Here is a 19,843-nt window from a genome sequence, read left to right as displayed (position 1 = left end):
CGGTAAAGGGCCACTCTACTGCCTGTTTATACTGTTCACTGCTTTCCATACAAAGCAAAGTATATATGGGATGATGACGGCTGTGTCTTGCTGTTTACAACTTCTTGTGGTGAAAGGAATTTCCTCTTGAATACCAATAAGTAGCATTCATTCAGTCCTTACCAGCTACAAAAATGTGTTCATGACTCTGGCTGAGGGGGCAACATCCCTCTTTACTCTTAAGTTCATTTCCAATGTTGACTGGGACAGTTATATGCAGTAATTATTGYCCTTATGCTGATATAAATTGAAGTGAGTAGCACTGTACCCTACATCGTTTACAGTGGTGTCATTCGATGCTGGGACCGGGCTAGTTAAGAGAGGTGCTTATGCATGAGCAGTGAATGTGTAGAAATGCTCTGTCACCTCACATTAGAGCGCCAGAGATCCCAGGCAGACACTGCCATGCATGCTTAATCCAAATTAGGCAGGTGTTCAATCGCCACATTACACTTGATCACCATTTCACCGCAAGCCAGCGGGAACGGAAGACGCTCACATAAATAGTCATGCTCAAATGTAGGTAATGCTCTGAATTAGGTCATGTATTTTATTACAGCATTATTACCTCAAGTGGTCATTATCAAACTTTCACTACTGTTATCAAATGATCAGTACTTAAACACACAGAAATAGACTCAGGTGTTTATTTGATGAATTACCACTAAATATTCAGCATGGGATTGAAGGGTTCAGTTGCCGACAGAAAACAGGGCAAGAATGTATTCCTCTATCAAATAATGACTGGAAGCCAGCTGTCCTCCATTAACCTTTTTAAACGGTTGAGTATTATGCCCTTCGCGGCATTGATATTTGCAGGCAGAAAATAGAAACAATATTTTGTCACAAATTTGCTGACAAGGGGAAAAAAGTGTGTAYATAATCAAATCAAATGTTATTGGTCACATACACGTGATTAGCAGATGTTTATTGAGGGTGTAGCGAAATGCTTGTGCTTCTAGTTCCGACAGTGCAGAAATAACTAACAAGTAATATCTAACAAGTAATATCTAACAATTTCACAACAATACCTAATACACACAATCTTGGTAAAGGAATGGAATAAGAATATATACATATGTGGATGAGCAAAGCGGCATCGACTAAGATGCAATAGATAGTATAGAATACAGTATATACATAAGAGATGAGTAATGCAAGATATGTAAACATTATTATGTATATTATACTGTATGTAAACATTAAGGGACTAGTGTTCCATTTATTAAAGTGGCCAATGATTTCAAGTCTGTATGCAGGCAGCATGCAGCTAGTGATGGCTGTTTCACATGCTGATGGCCTTGAGATAGAAGCTGTTTTTCCGACTCTCAGTCCCATCTTTGATGCACCTGTACTGACCTCACCTTCTGGAAGATAGCGGCATGAACAGGAAGTGGCTCGGGTGGTTGTTGTCCTTGATGATCTTTTTGGCGTTCCTGTGACATCGGGTGCTGTAAGTGTCCTGGAGAGCAGGTAGTTTGCKCCCGGTGATGTGTTGTGCAGACCGCACCACCCTCTGGAGAGCCCWGRGGTTGCGGGGGGTGCAGTTGCCGTACCAGGCTGTCATACASCCCGACAGGATGCTCTCAATTGTGCATCTGTAAAAGTTTGTGAGAGCTTTAGGCGACAAGCTACATTTCTTCAGCCTCCTGAGGTTCTTCACCACARGGTCTGTGTGGGTGGACCATTTCAGTTTTCAGTGATATGTACGCCGAGGAACTTAAAACTTTCCACCTTCTCCACTGCTGTCCGGTCGTTGTGGATAGGGGGTGATGTGGGGTGATTAAATGTGGGGTGATTGGTTGAAATTAAAAGCCCTTTTTTTGTGCTGCGGTGATCGGTCAGTTTAGTAGCAGAATCGCAACATCCCGGATGGACTGATTATGGACAAGATCCCGTGTGGCTCAGTTGGTAGAGCATGGCGCTTGCAACGCCAGGGTTGTGGGTTCATTCCCCACGGGGGGACCAGGATGAATATGTATGAACTTTCCAATTTGTAAGTCGCTCTGGATAAGAGCGTCTGCTAAATGACTTAAATGTAAATGTAAGATCAGTTAGGGAGAAGGGGATTGGAATGACAGTCCCTTGTCTATAGAAAACTATACCAAACCCACGTGTAGCTTTACCATAGGTTTCCTTACGGATGGAGAAAAGGTGGAGAAGGAGGTATAGGAAAGAGCTTAAGGGCTTCACCCCCCTCCCCCCCCAGACCCCCCCCCCCCCCACCCCCCCACACAGAAATACGCTTTCAACCTGTTTTCAACCCATTTTTGATGTCAATAGGAAGAGATTGCAGCCTGCAATCCACTCAATAGTATTGATGTAAGCCTTTGGCTGTTGGTTCATGGCCTGTGACAAGCTGGAGATACGATTGTGGAGGGCTCTAGAAATGCCTATGGAATCCTGGCTAACACTTTTGTTCAATTCCGTTGTGACTTTACTTGAGTATGTCAACGAATACTGTAGCTGATGGGAATACAATAAATCTTCAGCAATCTCCACGCTAAACACACGTACACCTGTGAGCACACCCACAGGCAGACTACCCACAGGCAGARTACCCACAGGCAGACTACCCACAGGCAGACTACCCACAGGCAGACTACCCACAGAGCCATTACACAATTAAAAAACTGGTCGGCAAACTACCCTATAGCACAACCCCTTTGCTTGTTTTGAAATTGATACAAACAAGATAACAACTTTGTTTTCCCTTGTCTTCACTTCTGATTAACATCGAACAACATCCCGGGTCAGGCCCATTTCCTGATCTATCCTTTGATTAAAACAACACTCGCTAAAACACTCCAAACAGAGCTAATATAACTAACATGGCTGATTATTCTAGAACACTCCAAACATAACTAACATGGCTAATTATTTGAATAGCTTTCATCTCCTGATTGACTGCAAAGTGGCAAGCACAACAAAGCACAGCATGTTCTCCTGCAGCCCAGTGGGAGGTCTCTGAAGCTGCTAGGCTGACCGACAGAGTGCTTGTTCACATTCAGCCAGCCCAATCCGATGCTCGCAGGACTTCCAACGCAGACGGAGTGACATTACAACTAACCCACAGGGTGCGACCCAAAAATGCACCATCCTCCTCCCTACATTGATATGGGCCCTGGTCAAAAGTAGTGCACTACATAGGGAATAGGGTGCTATTTTGGTCCCCAGATTTAAACTGTAGATTGCATTTAAAAATGACTCACCCAGGGTCGGGKCGATTTTAGAGACAAGCAATTGAGGGGCCATCGCCGCTCCTCGCGATTCCCGATATTGATCAATCGGACACGTCACACGTCAGACAAATTAGGGCAGCCGGCGTTGGATGGAAGTTAAACTTCTCCTCCTCTTTTCATCTTCTCTCCGTCCCGGAGCTTTCAGTATCTGAACGCTCTTATCGTTCCTCTTGGTTTGATGTCTGGCTGTGGTTATTGCATTAGCCATCAGACCTGCTTTTTTCACTGTACCATGTGCCCAGAGTGTGGACACTCTTTTCTTCAGTGTCTGTCTTATTGACTGCTGATCTTTGGCCCCTTGTGTCTGAGGCCATTAGCTCAGTTACAGAAACACTTGGCTTTGGAGGAGGAGATAGGTTTCAGGCCCTGTTCACGCCCTGTAAACCTCAGCCAGCCACTTGCAGGGCCACCCGGGTTCACAGCGGGAAGTAGAGGTCTAAAATACTCCTTACACTGTACACAGCCATTAATGTACATGACGCTGAAGTACTTTGAAGTATATGGCTCAAATGCACATCACTATACTCAGTGGCGACCCATCCTTCAGGGCAGAGCCCCACCTGTTTTAAGCCCCACATTTCTTGCAAAATAATAAATAAAATGAAATGTATATATATATATATTTATTAAAGCTTTTTTGGTGGGGGGGCTTGCCTGTTTTGCATGTTATTTTGGCATTAATACGTGTCACATATCAGTTTGCAAACAATGTAAAAATATATATATGTATATATCATTGAGTTAATAAAGCCGCATACAAACAGGCAGCTTCAATACTTTCTGTGGTGGTGTGGCAGGCCAGCAGAAAATAGGAGCACTGCACCATGATTGGCTCAGCATTGCACTGTGATTGGCTCAGTGTTCTGTCACTCATGGGGACACTATGTCACCCAACTTTCGTAAGGGTAGATAGACATCAAGAATGTGATCCCTTTGGGTGCTGCCATAGTTACATTAGAAGTGCCCTTCCAAGAAGGTTCAAGGTCATTGGACACAGATAAAATGACGTCAAATCACGTTATATCTACAGTAGCTTTGATTGGACTGATCATGTCAAAATCTTACTTTCAAAATATTAGCTAGCAGTCATCATCATAAATCAAGTAGACAATCTACTGGCAAATCCTTTTTAATCCTTGTCATATGAAGATAAATTATAGATAKAATGTATCAGTGCACATCAACCATTGGACATAAACATCACACAACAAGTTGGAAATCGCAAATTCAACAATGAGTTGTTTGGAAGGAATCGTGCCCGTGGCTAACCACAAGCATTGCAACTGGGAAGTCAGACTGGGAAAATACGTTTTGAGCGGMCAACCAACCCGGAATTGTAAATATTTTTCTTTGATGACAAAATTTGCCATTGAAGGACCGCCGCGCACAACAAGGTGAGTCCAAAAATGTCTTATATGCTGCTGTTTAAACTATGTAATATGCCAGGGAGATATGGCTAGCCATATCAGCTGTATTCTTTTAAAAGGCAGTAAATGAGGCTGAATGAATTGTTTCGCTGCCAGACAAGGCTCTGCTGGCAGTCAGGTGTAGCAGGGGTAAGGATTCACTCCATGGTGCTGAAAAGAAAGCTCTGCTGTTGGGACAGCTTTATGTAGGCCCTAACAGTTTGTGGACACCGCTTGTCGCCGTTATAGTGCAACTAATGTACTGTTTAGTGTTGTGTTGTGTAGTTGCTTTGCTGGCATGCATCTAAAAATATATATATTTTTTTGTTTTACCCACCAAGATTTACTTGATAAAATCGCCACTGACTATACTTCACATAATGTCYTTTTGGTTTATTCTCATTAGTATAAATATGAATCACTTGTAAGTTATACACGCAAACCTGACATTTTATATACTGTATTTGTCTGTAGTTTTCTTACTTTCAAGCMTGTAACTGTAATATAACCAACACTATGATCCCCTACATTAATGGTGCCCCATATGAGGACAATCCCCGAACATAACTATGGAGCACATAACACCTGCGTCACAAATGGCACCCTATTCCCAATGTAGTGCAATACTTTTGACAGAAATATTATTGCACTATGGGCCCCTCATCAAATATAGTGCACTACATAGGGAGCAGAGTGTCATTTGGAAAGGTACACAATGTCATTCACTGCAAAGTCGATGTGACGTGACTTACAAATATTAAGCTAAGCATGCCACTGATGTTATAAAGTTGTGCAGGGTACGTCCAACTGCCTGAGAAAGTTCCATCCCTACTTATTCTTAATCAGGGCCGGACTGTTAAGTGTTTTGCTAGCCAGGTGTGATGTGGCCATGCCCCAGGCCTCCCTTGACAGCACTTTATTTGTTACAGTTTTGTTATTAACGAGCCTTCTAACAATTCCCATCCTTCTCAGTTCCCCTCTGAACACCTCCAGTCCCCCACGGACACGTGCCCACCTCCTCTGAAAACCTCGTCACGAACACATGCCCACCTCATTAAGTTGATTCCTCCCCACAGATTCATTATATGAAAGTAGTATTTTCTGTGTGGAAATGGTTGCCCTGTCCCAGATAGAAATGTCCCCAGCTCCTCCATTAGTGGAGTGCCTCATAAACATCACTCTCCCCTATGGAACTAGAAAGGTCTTTTGACTGCTGTACATGCTGGTGAACATTCACGTACACTGTGACTAGAGAGCCACTACAGCCCAGTGGTCCCTGCCTGCTCCGTTCCCAGCCCAGATATCTTACTCTCTCTTCTGCGTATGCTGCCGTAGATGGAGAACGGAATGCGCTTACAGTCACCATTTAGACAAAATGGCTGTGCTGTGGCATTGTAGTGTTATGGGTCAACAGGGGCGTCTTGGGACAGCTTTGCATGGTGCTTTAAAGGCTATAAGAGCCTGCTTTTATGGAACATTGTGCCGTCTTTCTGTTTGTAACATCAATGGTTTTTAAATACCGTCAAAACTAGTTTTTCAATCAATTTGAATATATGTAGCTACTTTTTAAGTTAACACCTGCAGTCAACCTGTGCAAYACGTTAGGAGATAAAGCYTATTGCATTCTTCATTTCACCTGTCACATTATTTTACATGATGAAGCTTACCGTAATTCTCCAGAACAGTTGAGCCAGTCACATGTTTGTTTTGTAAATAGAACAACAGGAGAAAAAGCAGGAGCTTTTATATCTATTGRGTTCTATTGGCAAGCCTCTGTTGTCCGGCACACATGAGGTGATGAAGTTATACTTGTATGCCATCCGACATCTTATAATGGCATCCTGCCAGAAGTCAAAGAGCTATGGATGAGTTATCTGTACAGCTGCCATGTTTTTCCTTGCGCTTCCTACTAGAGTTTTTTTTCTCCTTCGTTCTTCTCCCATCTGCTCCTTGTTCAAATGCTGCTCTTCCTTCAYYYAAGCATGCATCACAACTTTGATCAGTRGCACAATTTATCTTGTTCACTTTCGCGTGTAAATGTCCAAACTCACCAAAAATGATATTTGGTATCTACTAGCTATGCTTGCGTAACTTTATGAGTTGGATTTGCCTGTCTTTGCAATTAGTTCATCATCGTTTTCGCTCGTAAGCATTTAGCTTACAGCGTCTATGTGCTTTCGCTATTAGTTTGTGCTAGTTTTGTTAACATTCTGGGAGTAGAGTTTTTTAGCTCCCCCTTGTTTGCTATGCCATTAATACCGTAAATCCCGGGATGAGAGAAGGACAGTATGATGATATGACATTTGGATATTGCCCAAGCCTAATGCTAAAACCCCTCTCAGTGGCTGCGAGGCAGTCAGCCCACATACTGTTCACACCAGACCCAGTCTTGTGTCCCAAATGGCATCATGTTCCCTTCATAGTGCACTACTTTTGACCCAAACCATGTGGGCTAGTAATGCATTATACAGGCAATAGGGTGCCATTTGGGACGRATCCCTGGTGTTTTCCCCTGGCGTCTCCCCGAAACAGGCTGCCACTGGTACCCCTCATGCCAAGACCCCGGAGCTCTGGAACCATCCTCCTTGCCCTCTCTCCCTCAAAGATCTGTTAATCKTTGTCTGTCACTCCATACACATGCCCTCACAATCAGTGGGGGAAAACAAAATAATCCTTTTTGAAAATCGAGTGTGCTGTGTGTTCATGGTTTAAGATACTGGTATCGCTCGTCTGCTTTGCCTTTTCATTCAACTCTCCTTTCCAGCACAATAGAGCCAGCCGTGTTTTGCTTTCAATTGCCTGTTGGCCTTCATATACGTCGCTGTAATTGAAATTCGAGATATGTATGGTAAACTGAAAAAACAGTAATGTTGCTCCGAATTCAATCTCTTTCAGTGTGAGTGTAATAATGCCTTCCTATTTCTSCCAGCACGGAAGAGACTTCTAACGTGTCAGAGGTCAGGCGTATTTAATTGAAACTAATGTGCTTTTTTGCGATGTCAAAGTACCCCAAGTTTTAACCCCATAGGTAGTGTGTACATTGTAGTTTTATTTGTTCAATCTCTCTCTCTCTCTTTCTCACTAAGTCATAGTGACTATCTATTCCTCTCCTCTGCCGGTTGCATTTTAAACAGTAAGGTGTTTTTCTGTTTTACTATCTCCATGCACATGCTTTACAGCTTTTCATAATGCACTTCTTTACACGTTCTTGGCAAACACCTCAGAACAAGCTAGAAGTGACAAATTCATTCATTTGGCCCATCCCTTTCATTTCGCTCATCAGTTTAATGGCAGTATAAAAACAAATGGCCGCTAAAGCTGCTGGGCACAACTTTGAAAAGTTTGCTTAATAACCCCCCTAGAGTGAGAGACTCTCGCAAACGTAATGGTGAGACTCTCACGAATACAATGGTGTTATCCGTTTTGCTCTACAACCCCCACAATAATATTGGGACTCATCTGAAGTCGGTACAGCAGATCTGCCAACTTCTGTCTGTAGCGTGCAAACAGTTTGGGCTACACACTAATAATACTCTCATGAACACGTACTGTACATGTTGGATGTTTTGCACTAGGCCTCACAAGACTCGTCTGAAGGTCCCCAGGTACCAGTTTWAAAAAAAATGAATGGAAGTACAGTACCAAAAAAGTGTTAAATAAATCAAAATATATTTTAGATTTTAGATTCTTCAAAGTAGCCACCCTTTGCCTTGATTACAGCTTTGCGCACTCTTGGCATTCTCTCAACCAGCTTCGCCTSGAATGCTTTTCCAACAGTCTTGAAGGAGTTCCCACATATGCTGAGCACTTTTTGGCTGCTTTTCCTTCACTCTGCGGTCCAACTCATCCAAAACCATCTCAATTGGGTTGAGGTCAGGGGATTGTGGAGGCCAGGTCATTGTGGAGGCCATTGTGGAGGCCAGGTCATCTGATGCAGCACTCCATAACTCTCCTTATTGGTAAAATAGCCCTTACAGAGCCTGGAGGTGTGTTGTATCATTGTCCTGTTGAAAAACAAATGATAGTCCCTCTAAGCCCAAACCAGATGGGATGGTATATCGCTGCAGAATGCTGTGGTATCCATGCTGGTTAAGTGTGTCTTGAATTCGAAATAAATCATCACAGTGTCACCAGTAAAGCATCCCCACAACATCACACCTCCTCCTCCATGCTTCACGGTGGGAACCACACATGCGGAGATCATCCATCTCACATCTCACAAAGACACGGCGGTTGGAACCAAACATCTCAAATTTGACTTCAGACCAAAGGACAAATTTCCACCGGTCTAATGTCCATTGCACGTGTTTCTTSYCCCAATCAAGTCTCTTATTCTTATTTGTGTCCTTTAGTAGTGGTTTCWTTGCAGCAATTCAAACATGAAGGCCTGATTTACGCTGTCTCCTCTGAACAGTTGATGTTGAGATGTGTCMGAAATTTTCCAGATTAACTGATCTTCATGTCTTAAAGTAATGATAGACTGTCATTTCTCTTTGCTTTTTTGAGCCGTTCTTGCCATAATACAGTATGGACTTGGTCTTTTACCTAATAGAGCTACCTTCTGTATACCAACCCTACTTTTTTACAACACAACTGATTGGCTCAAATGCATTAAGAAGGAAAGAAATTCCACAAATTGACTTTTAACAAGGCACACCTGTTAATTGAAATGCATTCCAGGTGACTACTTCATGAAGCTGGTTGTGATAATGCCAAGAATGTGCAAAGCTGTCATCAAGGCAAAGGGTGGCTACTTTGAAGAATCTCAAATATATTTAGAATTMTTTTAACACTTTATTGGTTACTACATGATTCCATATGTGTTATTTCATAGTTTTGATGTCTTCACTATTATTCTGCAATGTAGAAAATAGTGAAAATTAAGAAAAKCCCTTGAATGAGTAGGTGTGTCCAAACTTTTGACTGGTACTGTATATATTTACAGTGTTTAGTGCCAACAATAAGGGCTTAAATATATGTTAAAACAAGTACAAATGTTTCCTGTTTTTATATCTCTCAGATATAGGACAGACACTTCAGAACAAAGTTCCTTTAGATTTTTTGGGGGACTATCTGTTGTTCCATGTAGTGAATGTGTTATTCAATGTTTTTGTATATATGCTGTATGCAGTAAGTATATATGCAGTAAGGCCAAATAAACTTTTTCATAAACAATATATTGGAAATAATATTTTTTTTTATACTTCAAGCGGCCTTAAAATTCCAAATAAAATAGCAAAATGATATTTGATATAACCCTTTTTAAACATTTAGCTTACTGGAATATGAGATTCCTGTTAGACCCTCCATTCAATTATGAGCAGAGGGTAAAGAAATGATTAACGTCTCACAACTCAGTTGTGTTGTAAACTGCAATCTGGTAATGCAGTCACTGTGTGCCAGCAMCCCTTATATTAGTGAGTAACCAATTTTATCAGCAGCGGAAATACCTCTCCCTTCTCCTTCTCTCTCTCTCATTCTCTCAATGATGTGTAGACAGSCATTTTAGCAACTCTGTCAAGCTTCCCTCGACATTTCCTGGTCTGTGTGAAATTGTTTCAGAGCTTAACTAAAATGAGAGAGAAAAAAGAAACATTATCTACAGGCAAAGTGACCTGAGGTAGATTTGTATATACCTTCAGAAAGTATGCACACCCCTTGACTTTTTCCACATTTTGTTGTGGTATAGCCTGAATTTAAAATGGATTCAATTTCAATGTTTTTAGCACTGGCCTGCACACAATACCCCATCATGTCAAAGTGGAATTATGTTTTTCAAAATGATTACAAATGAATACAAAAATAAAAGCTGAAATGTCTTGAGTCAAGTATTCAACCCCTTTGTTATGGCAAGCCTAAATAAGTTAAGGAGTAAAGATTTGCTTAATAACAAGCCACAAAATAAGTTGCATGGGCTAACTCTCTGTGCAATAATATTGTTTAAAATAATTTTTGAATGACTACCTCATCTCTGTAACCCATCCATACAATTACATGTAAGGTCCCTCAGCCGAGCAGTGAATTTCAAACACAGATTCAACCACAAAAACCAGGGAGGTTATCCAATGCCRCGTAATGAAGGGCACCTATTGGTAGATGGGTGAAGAAGAAAAAAAGCTGACATTGAATATCCCTTTGAGCATGGAGAAGTAATTCATTATGTTTTTGATGTTACATCCAATCACTACAAAGATACAGGCGTCCTTCCTAACTCAGTTGCCGGAGAGGAAGGAACAGGCTCAGGGATTTCACCATGAGGCCAATGGTAACATTAAAAAAGTTAGAGTATAATGGCTGTYATATGAGAACTGAAGAYGGATAAACAACATTGTAGTTACTCCACAACACTAACCTAAATGACAGAYTGAAAACAAGAAAGTCTTTATAGAATAAAAATATTCCAAAACATAAATCCTGTTTGCAATAAGGCACTAGAGTAATACTGCAAAAACTGTGACAAAGCAATTACCTTTTTCCCTGAATAGAAAGTGTTATGTTTGGGGCAAATCCAATACAACACATTACTGAGTAACACTCTCTATAGTTTATTGAGAGTTATATTGTTATATATATTTTATTTTAAGGATATTGGTGGTGGCATCATGTTATGGGCATGCTTGTAACCATTAAGGACTGGGGAGTTTTTCAGGATAAAAAATAAACAAAATGGAGCTAAGCACAGGCAAAATCCTAATGGATGTTAGTCTGCTTTCCTCTGGCAGATGAATTCACCTTTCAGCAGGACAATAACCTAAAACACAAGGCCAAATCTTCACCGGAGTTGCTTACCAGGAAGACAGTGAATGTTCCTGAGTGGCTGAGTTACAGGTATTACTTAAATCTACTACAATATCTATGGCAAGACCTGAAAATGGTTGTCTAGCAACAATCAACAACCAATTTCACAGAGAGAGAAATTCTTTCAAAAGAATAATGGAAAAATTTTGCAGAATCCAGGTGTGTATTCTTCGAGACTTACCAGGAAAGACTCACAGTTGTAATCGCTGCCAAATGTGAGTCTAACATGCATTGACTCAGGGGGTAGGTCAGTCAGGGGGAGGAGGTCAGTGACCTAGCAGTGTGATACCGGGACAACAACCTCTCCCTCAATCTCAGTAAGACCAAYGAGCTGATCGTGGACTACAGGAAACGAGTGGCCAGCACAGCRTCAACCACATRGACAAGGCTGCAGTGGAGCGGGTTCGAGAGCTTCAAGTTCCTCAGGGGTCCAAATCACTAAGGACTTAAAATGGTCGGCACACAGTCGTGAAAAAGGCGCGACAACACCTCTTCCCACTCAGGAGGTTGGCAGAGGCCCTCAAATCCTCAAAGTTATACAGCTGCACCAATGAGAGCATCTTGACTGGCTGCATCACTGCTTGGTATGGCAGCAGTAATGCCCTCGATGGCGTTACAGAGCAGTGGCGGTCAGTGACGTTTATAATGAGGGGGGACACATTTTTTTTCATGAGCATGGCCTTATTTCTATTACAGCATGTTGAATGACTGTCATTCATATTCCATTCACCCAGTTCAATGTAACAGGGATAGGTTTAGGCTACTAAACCTTGTCTTTCAAAGATAATTCGTAAAAATCCAAATAACTTCACAGATCTTCATTGTAAAGGGTTTAAACACTGTTTCCCATGCTTGTTCAATGAAACATAAACAATTAATGAACATGCACCTATGGAACGGTCGTTAAGACACTAACAGCTTACAGACGGTAGGCAATTAAGGTCACAGTTATGAAAACTTAGGACACTAAAGAGGCCTTTCTACTGACTCTGAAAAACACCAAAAGAAAGATGCCCAGGGTCCCTGCTCATCTGCGTGATGTGCCTTAGGCATGCTGCAAGGAGACATGAAGATTCAAGATGTGGCCAGGGCAATAAATGGCAATGTCCATACTGTGAGACGCCTAAAACAGCGCTACAGGGAGACGGGATGGGCAGCTGATCATCCTCGCAGTGGCAGACCACGTGTACACCCCCCTGCACAGGATGGTACATCCGAACATCACACCCGCGGGACAGGTACAGGTTGGCAACAACAACTCCCGAGTTACACCAGGAACACACAATCCCTCCATCAGTGCTCAGACTGTCCACAATAGGCTGAGAGAGGCTGGACTGAGGGCTTGAGGCCTGTTGTAAGGCAGGTCCTCACAGACATCACCGGCAGCAACGTCGCCTATGGGCAGAAACCCACCGTCGCTGGACCAGAGGACTGGCAAAAAGTGCTCTTCACTGAGAGTCGTGGTTTTGTCTTACCAGGGGTGATGGTCGTCGAAGGAATGAGCATTACACCAAGGCCTGTACTTAGAGCGGGATCGATTTGGAGGTGGAGGGTCCGTCATGGTCTGGGGCGGTGTGTCACAGCATCATCGGACTGAGCTTGTTGTCATTGCAGGCAATCTCAACGCTGTGCGTTACAGGGAAGACATCCTCCTCCGTCATGTGGTACCTCCTGCAGGCTCATCCTGACATGACCCTCCAGCCATGACAATACCACCAGTCATACTGCTCGTTCTGTGCCTGATTTCCTGCAAGACAGGAATGTCAGTGTTCTCGCATGGCCAGTGAAGAGCCCAGATCTCAATCCCATTGAGCACGTCTGGGACCTGTTGGATCGAAGGGTGAGGTCTAGGGTTGTTCCCCCCAGAAACTTGCAGGTGCCTTGGTGGAAGAGTGGGGTAACATCTCACAGCAAGAACTGGCAAATCTGGTGCAATCTATGAGGAGGAGATGCACTGCAGTACTTAATGCAGCTGGTGGCCTCACCAGATACTGACTGTTACTTTTGATTTTGACCCCCCCTTTGTTCAGGGATACATAATTCCATTTCTGTTAGTCACATGTCTGTGGAACTTGTTCAGTTTATGTCTCAGTTGTTGAATCTTGTTATGTTCATACAAATATTTACACGTTAAGTTTGCTGAAAATAAACGCAGTTGACAGTGAAAGGACGTTTCTTTTTGCTGAGGTTACATGATACTCAAATTTTCCTTACACCCATGATGAGGTTGCTACAACCTAGTCTATGAATGAAAGTTTACAACGTAAGTGCACACAGGTCGAGAGATATTTGAGATGACAGACAGTGACTCATTTAATGCTGCTTTGCACACTCTTGCCTGCATCTTGCTTGTCTAGAGTGTAATCATTAGTCCAACAGTTGCAAATMAGATTTTGGACAAAATAGGGTATTRTTTCCCCTGTTTCATTTGCTTCTGTTTAAGAAAAGTTTTTCAAGAGAATGAATACACCCCTTATGATGGATAAATACAGTTCACTTTCATAGCAGCCACGTTGTATTCCTTCTCGCCTCTATGCACTCTCCTCRTCTTACCTTTTTCCTTTGTATTTCGACTTCAATGAACAACACATCAGCTGTATGTGACCAGGCGAAAAAACCTTTCCAAGCCAAATTATGTCATAGCAGTTATTTATTACGCTTTGGATGCAACATCTAGTCACTACAAAGATACAGGAGTCCTTCCTATCTCAGTTGCCGGAGAGGAAGGAAACCATTTAGGGATTTCACCATGAGGTGAATGGTAACTTTTTAAAACAGTTGCAGGGTTTAATGGCTGTGATAGAAAACGGAGGATGGATCAACAACATTGTAGTTGCTCCACAATAATAACAAAAATTTCAGAGTGAAAAGAAGAAAGTCTTTAAAGAATAAAAATATTCCAGAACATGCATCCTGTTTACAATAAGGAACTAAAGTAATGATGCAAAAAATGTGGCAAAAAAAGTACTTTTTGTTCTGAYTACAAAGTGTTATGTTTGAGGCAAATCTACCACAACACATCACTGAGTACCAATCTTAATACTTTCAAGCATGGTGGTGGCTGCATTATGTTATGGATATGCTCGTCATCAGCAAGGACTAGGCAGTAAGAAACCGGATGGAGCTAAGCACAGGAAAAATCCTAGAGGAATACCTGGGTCAGTCTGCTTTCRAACAGACACTGGAAGARAAATTCAACTTTCKGCAGGACAACAACCTAAGACTCAAGGACAAATATACACTGGAGTTGCTTACCAAGACAACATTGAATGTTCCTGAGTGGTCTCGTTAGCTTTTCAAGCCGCTTTAAGTCAAAACTCTATGGTAAGATGTGAAAATGGTTGTCTATCAATGACATTCAACTTGACAGAGCTTGAAGAGTTTAAAGAAGAATAATGGTCAATTATTGTACAATCCAGGTGTGCAAAGCTCTTAGAGATTTACCAAGAAGACTCACAGTTGTAATTGCTGCTTAAGGTGATTCTAACATATATTGACCCTGGGGATTGAATACTTATCTAATCAAGATATATTACGTTTTTTTTAAGTGTTTACATTTTTCTTCCACTTTGACATAATATTATTTGTGTAGATTGTTGAAAAAATGTGTAACAACAAAATGTGGAAAAAGTCAAGGGGTCTGAAGGCACGGTATATGCCTCATCAKYATTCTATCTCGGATATCTATGGACAGTTCCTTGGATATGATATAGTTTCTGCTCTGTCATGCATTGTCAACTGTGGGACCTTATATAGACAGGTGTGTTTCTTTCTAAATCATGTCCAAACAATTGAATTGGCCACAMGTGGACTCCAATCAAGTTGTAGTGACGTCTCAAGGATGATCAAAGGAAATGAGATGCACCTGAGCTCAATTTGGAGTGTCATAGCAAAAGGGTGTGAATACTTACTTACGTAAATTATATATTTCTGTATTTAATTTTCAATACATTTGCAAACATTTCTAAAAACATGTTTTCACTTTGTCATTATGGGGTATTGTGTGTAGATCGGTGAGAAAAAAAAAAAATTCAATTTTGAATTTAGGCTGTAACACAACAAAATGTGGATAAGTCAAGGGCTATGAATACTTTCTGAAGGCACTGTAACCTTTTGAATGGTGCCACACATTCATTGTGTACGGTTTGTAATCAGAACTTCTTAAGGACAAAGCTAGACTGCACAAAGCCTTTCCCACTCGATCACTCCGCCTCAACCTCCTCGTCCCATTGTTATCATTGACACATCTGGGCTTTTTACAACAATCCTACGAGGCTCTTTACAAAATTGTCTTAGCTACAAAAAAAAACAAACAAATGTTATGCCATTGTGCCCCACGCACCTTATCTCTATGGGTGTCAAGTTTAATTCTACTTGATCATCCTCAAAGTTGGGAGTCAAATTGGGACCATGCAGGGCCGTTTCACGACGCAGTACTCCGCTATCCCTCTTCCTCTCCCTGACCTTGCGGGCTTGGATAAATACACACATGGCCATCCTGTGAAATGTGATCTGTCAGATTAAATATTTCCACTCTGCCTGCGCTGAGATGTGTGACCACGGGGCAGAGCTTTAGATTGGCAACTGAACCAATACAATCACTGGATTTCTCAGAGGTAACCCTGTATTGCCCCAGGTGTCTGCAGCCTGCATCCCCAAAGTCCAGTTCCTTAACTCATATGTTGAGGGWTATCAGCAACAGCAGAACGAATCKCTAATCCCTAAAACTGAGCTCTGATTTCATCTTTAAACTTTAAGCATCTAACTTTTTGAATACAACAAATACTGGTGATCTACTATCTGGCGAAGGTCCGATATCTATGCTATACYTTATTATGTCCATGTATAATCAAACCAGCTTCCCGTTTCATAAGATGTTTTTATTCAARTTGAATGGAGGCATCACAAAGACAAATTAACGATTGTATGGCTAATGATGTTCACTGTTGTGGATACCAAAAACTGCTGTATGAAATGACTGCCTAGTAAACAGTGTTCATTATATTTTTGTTTTGTTATAAGTACAGTAGTATACTTTTGATAAAGCCTAGAACAAAGGTATGTYGACACCTGCTCGTCAAACATCTCACTTCAAAATTAGGGGCATTAATATGGAGTTGGTCCCCCCTTTGCTGCTATAACATCCRCCACTCTTCTGGGAAGGCTTTCCACTAGATGTTGGAACATTGCTGCAGGGGAATTGCTTCATCTACAAAATCATCTAGAATGTAATTTTATACTGTAGCATTAAGATTTCCCTTCAATGGAACCAAGGGGCCATGAAAAARATCCCCAGACCATTATTTCTCCTTCACCAAACTTCAGAGTTGGCACTATGCATTGGGCAGGTAGCGTTCTCCTAGCATCCTCCAAACCAACATTCATCTGTCGGACTGCCAGAGGGTGAAGCATGATTCATCACTCTAGAGAATGCGTTTCCACTGCTCTAGAGTCCAATAACGGCAAGCTTTACACCACTCCAGCCGACGCTTGGCATTGCACATGGTGATCTTAGGCTTGTGTGCGGCTGCTAGGCCATGGAAACCCATTTCATGACGCTCCAGACGAACAGTCATTGTGCTGACATTGCTTCCAGAGGCAGTTTGGAACTTGGTAGTGAATGTTGCAACCGAGGACAGCCAATTCTTACGRGCAACGCTCTTCAGCACTCAGCGGTCCCGTTCTGAGAGRTTGTGTGGCCTACCACTTCGCAGCTGAGRCATTGTTGCACCTAGACTTTTCCACTTCACAATAACAGCACTTACAGWTGACCAGGGCAGCTCCAGCAGGGCAGAGATTTGACGAACTGACTTAGGTAGGACTTGAGAGAAGGTAAGAGCGGTGTCTTTGCCCTCTAAGTCTCAAAGTTGAGAGACCCACGAGATTCATCCTGTCATCATCCTCGTCATCCCCTAGCTGCCTTCCCCTGACACTACGTCGTTAGACAGTGATGGGAGGTAATAGAGGCTGTRCATAACCTCACCTCAGCTGGGCTCAGTTGTGGGGGACTGAGCCTCAACCTCGTCGGTGACTAAGAGGTGAGGGAGGGGGTAGAGTGTTTTATCCTCCTACTCAAACCCGCTATAAAATTCGAATAAAAATGTTATTCACGTGCTCTGTAGACAACAGGTGTAGATTAACAGTAAAATGCTTACTTACGGGTCAATTTCCAACAACGCAGAGTTAAAGAAGTTAAAGAACATTAAAATATACATATATAAAAATTTTAATAATACAAATAATTATATAAATGTGGAAAGTCAAGGGGTCTGAATAGTTTCCGAATGCACTGTTGATAAATACGCTACCGGTCAAAAGTTTTAGAGCAATAGTGAAGACATCAAAACTAAGAAATAACACAAATGGAATCATGTAGTAACCAAAAAAGTGTTAAACAAATCTAAATATATTTTATATTTAAGATTCTTCAAAGTAGGCACCCTTTGCCTTGATGACAGCTTTGCACACTCTTGGCATTCTCTCAACCAGCTTCACCTGGAACGCTTTCCAACAGTCTTGAAGGAGTACCCACATATGCTGAGCACTTGTTGGCTGCATTTCCTTCACTCTGTGGTCCGACTCATCCCAAACCATCTCAATTGGGTTGAGAACGGGGGATTGTGGAGGCCAGGTCAACTGATGCAGCACTCCATCACTCTCCTTCTTGGCCAAATAGCCCTTACACAGCCTGGAAGTGTGTTGGGTCATTGTCCTGTTGAAAAACAAATGATAGTCCCACTAAGCCCAAACCAGATGGGATGGTGTATCGCTTCAGATTGCTGTGGTATCCATGCTGGTTAAGTGTGCCTTGAATTCTAAATAAATCATCACAGTGTCACCTGGCAAAGCAACCCCACACCATCACACCACCTCCTCCATGCTTCACGGTGGGAACCACACATTCAGAGATCATCCGTTCACCCACACAGTGTCTCACAAAAACATGGCGGTTGGAACCAAAAATCTCCAATTTGGACTCCAGACCAATTTGGACTCAAGGACAAATTTCCACCGGTTTAATGTCCATTGTTCGTGTTTCTTGGCCCAAGCATGTCTCTTCTTCTTATTGGTGTCCTTTAGTAATGGTTTCATTGCAGCAATTCAAACATGAAGGCCTGATTCACACAGTCTCCTTTGAACAGTTGATGTTGAGATGTGTCTGAAATTTTCCAGATTAACTGATCTTCATGTCTTAAAGTAATGATAGACTGTCATTTCTCTTTGCTTTTTTGAGCCATTCTTGCCATAATACAGTACGGACTTGGTCTTTTACCAAATAGAGCTACCTTCTGTCGTGTTGTCCGCAAACTTAATGATGGTGCTGGAGTCGTGAACAGCCATGCAGTGCCATACAGTCGTGGGTGAACAGGAAGTACAGGAGGGGACTAAGCACGCACCCGAGGGGCCCCCGTGTTGAGGGTCAGRGTGGCGGATGTTTTATTACCTACTATCACCAACTGGGGATGGCCTGTCAGGAAGTCCAGGATCCAGTTGCAGAGGGAGGTGTTTAGTCCCAGGGTCCTTAGCTTAGTGATGAGCTTAGAGGGCACTATGGTGTTGAACGCTGAGCTTTAGTCAATGAACATAGGTATAGAGTACAGTATATGTATATACTGTACTCCATACCATCTACTGCATCTTGCCTATGCCGTTCGGCCATCGCTCATCCATACATTTATATGTACGTATTCTTATTTATTCCTTTACACTTGTGTGTAAAAGGTAGTTGTTGTGAAATTGTTAGATTACTTGTTAGATATTGCTGCATGGTTGGAACTAGAAGCACAAMCATTTCGCTACACTCGCATTAACATCTCCTAACCATGTGTATGTGACCAATAACATTTGATTTGATTTGAGCCTTCTCTGTAGGTGTTCCTTTTGTCCAAGTGGGAAAGAGCAGTGTGGAGTGCAATAAAGATTGCGTCATCTGTGGATCTGTTAGGGCGGTATGCGAATTGAAGTGGGTCCGMAGTGTCTGGGATGATGTTGTTGATGGTCTGCTTGAAACATGTATGTATTYCAGACTGGGTCTGAGAGAGGTTGAAAATGTCAGTGAAGACTAGGGCTGTGGCGTCATGAAATRTTGTCAGCCGCTTGTTGCCATGCAAAAGACTGCCYGTCTCACGGTAATTGACAGTTAATTAACATAAACACATTTAGAATATCCAGGCCTRCATGCATACAAGCCGCTGATGCACACCTTTGTAATATCTACAATTWAAAAATTARAATAAATCAATTGAWTGTACTCCATTATTTATTTTAGGCAGATCTAAATAAACACTTTGWTATGAAGAAAATGTATTTCAGAAGAACAGAATATGAGGTGGCCTACTGTATGTTATGTCGCTATGC

General features: G+C 42.1%; 1 protein-coding gene across 1 annotated transcript in view; it reads left to right on the top strand.

Annotated features, from left to right (window-relative positions):
- Positions 1 to 19,843, top strand: part of LOC111979954 (follistatin-related protein 4-like) — a 227,883-nt gene that overhangs the window by 105,604 nt on the left and 102,436 nt on the right. The window lies entirely within an intron of this gene.

This window comes from Salvelinus sp. IW2-2015, linkage group LG20 (genome assembly GCF_002910315.2).
Source record: "Salvelinus sp. IW2-2015 linkage group LG20, ASM291031v2, whole genome shotgun sequence".
NCBI lineage: Eukaryota > Metazoa > Chordata > Actinopteri > Salmoniformes > Salmonidae > Salvelinus > Salvelinus sp. IW2-2015.
Note: the sequence above shows the minus strand (reverse complement) of the source record. Positions and strands in the feature narration are given on the sequence as shown.